General features: G+C 43.4%; 1 pseudogene; it reads left to right on the forward strand.

The window, feature by feature from the left end:
• Nucleotides 1–1,550: 1,550 nt before the first annotated feature.
• Nucleotides 1,551–1,998, forward strand: LOC115872596 (annotated as a pseudogene).
• Nucleotides 1,999–2,896: the final 898 nt, after the last annotated feature.

Consider the following 2,896-nt stretch of genomic DNA (forward strand, 5'->3'; position numbering starts at 1 on the left):
AGAGTTCATTCATTTTTCTTCATGAGTAGTATTCCATAGTATTGGGTGTATCACAATTTAACTATTCACCTGTTGAAGTACATCTGGGCTGTTTCCAGTGATTAGCTCTTAGTAATAAAGCTATTTGGAAGATAAGCTTTGGTGTGAACCCTAAGTCCCAATTTCTCTAGGAGAAATACCCAGGAATGAAATTGCTGGATCATATGGGAGTTGCATGATCTGCTTTATAAAAAAAAGAAAAGAAAGAAAACAATACTGCAAAACTCTTTTCCAGAGTGACTATATCATTTTCCATTTTTTACCAACAATATATGAGATCCAACTTCTCCACAATCTCATCAGCATTTTGGATTGTCACTATGTTTTATTTCAGCCATTTTCACTGATGTGTATTGACAGATCGTTGTTTAAAATTTTTATTGCCCTAATGTCTGATGTCAACGGCATGGCCACAGTGACTCACACAGAAAAATAACATCACATTGATGGTGAGGATGGGGCAGGACCAGGCAGTGTTTCAGTCTGTTTGGAACAGCAATGGGTGGGAGGAGAATGGAGGGTCACTACGAGCTGGAACCAACTGGACAGAAGCAAACAACAACAATGCCTGGTAAGGCTGATTGTGTTTTTTTTATGTGCTGATTTGTCATTCGTATATCATCTTCAGTAAAATGCCTGTTTGTCTGTTGTTCATTTTTAAATGAAATTATTTTAATGTATTGAAGTGTAATTTCTATACAGCGAAATGCACATTGTGTTCCATTATTTTTATAATAAAGGTTAAATCCATATAAAATAAAATTCACCCATTTAAAGTGTGCATTTTAGTCATCTCACAATGTTGTGAGATGTCACAACCATCGTTTGTGTAGTTCCAAAGTACTTTTCATCGCCCCCAAAGAACACGCCTTGCCCATTAAACAGTTGCTCCCGCTTTCTCCCCACGCAGCATTGACCCCCACAAGAACCGAACCCACTGCCATCACAGACGCCAACTGCCAGCAACCGTCACTCAATAGGGGGTAGGAGGCTGTAAATCTTTATGGAAGTGGATAGCCTCATCCAAGCAGTCCAAAGCTTACCCAATTGTGCCAAACACCTCTTGTCACCATGGGTTCCTGATTCTGGATACGTCCGATCGATGGAATTCTTTGAGTTTCTAGCTTCTTTAACTTAACACATTGTTTTCAAGATTCATTCATGTTAGTGCATGAATCAGTCAATATTCCATTCCTTTTAATGACTAAATACAATCCCATTGAATGGACATGCAAACATAGATTGCTCATGCATTTGGTGATGACAATTTGGGTTATTTATACATTTTTGCCTGGAATAAATAGTACTGTCACGAACATCCATGGAGTTATTGAGGGTTGCTTTGCAGACTCCCCCCCCCAAAAAAAAAAATCTGAAATCACAGTAACGTAAGTCACACAAAACTTTTTTTTTGTTTCCCAGAGCATATAAAACATATGTTTACGACCAATAAGAAGCGTCGGCCTCTTCCTCCGCGCCCCCCCCCCACCGTCGCAATCAGGGTGCCCCCCATGAGGTACTCCATCCCCGCTGCCTGTGGTGTCTGTGATGAGAGAGACAGAACCCCAGTTGGCGCCAACGGTGGGGGCTATTGTAACTTGTATGGTTGCCAGCATCAGTTCCCATTTGGCCAAAGTGCACATCCTCTACGTGGGGTCCACGCCCCTTTAAGAACTCTTTTCGATGAACTATCCCCAAGGAAGACATCTGAGCTACTGAAAAAGACAAGGTTGAAATTTATAAGCGTTTCCGCCCAGGTGACCTTGTCTTGGTCAACTTCATCTGTCTAGGTGACTACCTGCTGACCATGGCGGAGAATGAGCTGGGCGTGGTGGTGGTTCGCAGTGACTCAGTGTCCAGATGGTTCCCAGCAGCTGGTGTGAGATGCAGGGCCCTAAAACCCATGCTAAAGAATTCCGGAAGGTCCAGCCGGAGTTCCCGGAGTTCCCGCAGACCTAAGAAGCCTCTCGGCCCCCCACAGTGGGCGGTGGCCTGATTCCAAGAGTACGTGCACGAAAGCAGCATTAAGATGCCACTGTTTGTAGTCACACTCTGGAGATCTCCAGAGGGATCTGCCAGCTCCGTGCTCTGTCAGCAGGGCATTCTGGGCCTTCCTGTGGGTTCCCAGCTCTCTAGGGAGGAAGCGCCTCTGCTCCAGGTATCAGCACGTAAGCCGTGTGATGCTGGCAAAAGCCTCGGCCTCCCGATCCACCTTATCAATACATGGTATTTCACTGTGACAGAGAAACCGTTTTTATTAAAAGGACTTCATAGTTTAAAAAAAGATATGTTTACACTGTACTGTAGTCTACAAAGTGTGAAATGGTATTATGAAGAAGTTTGAAACACTCTGAGAATTACCAAAATGTGAGACACAGACACAAAGTAAGTACAAACGGTTGGAAGAATTTGGAAGAACGATGCTGACAGACTTGCCCAACCAATAGTGTCGCCACAAATGTTCTATTTGTCAAAATGCATTCTCTGCGAAGCACCATAACCAAACACCACGGCACCTGAGTTGTTTTCCAACTCATAGCGACCCGACCTAGGGTTTTTGAGGCTATACATGTTTCTGAGACCAAATTGCCCCATTTTTTCTCCAAGGGAGCTGCAAAGTGCATTTGAACCACTGACTGCAGTTAGCGGTCCATCCCAACACGACCTCCAGAGGTCCTTAATGCACAATAGAATGAAGGGCAATAAACTGTGGTATGCCCGTGTTTGTTTTCAATTCTCGGGAATATTTGCCTAATTTCATTTCCTTTCTAGTCATAGGGCTATTCAAACGCTCAGGTTATATTGGATTCTTTGTGGTACTTTGTGTTTTTCAAGGAAGTGATTCACTTCATTGCCA

This window comes from Echinops telfairi, unplaced genomic scaffold (genome assembly GCF_000313985.2).
Source record: "Echinops telfairi isolate 266 unplaced genomic scaffold, ASM31398v2 ScPeMD7_7427;HRSCAF=8465, whole genome shotgun sequence".
Classification (NCBI taxonomy): Eukaryota; Metazoa; Chordata; class Mammalia; order Afrosoricida; family Tenrecidae; genus Echinops; species Echinops telfairi.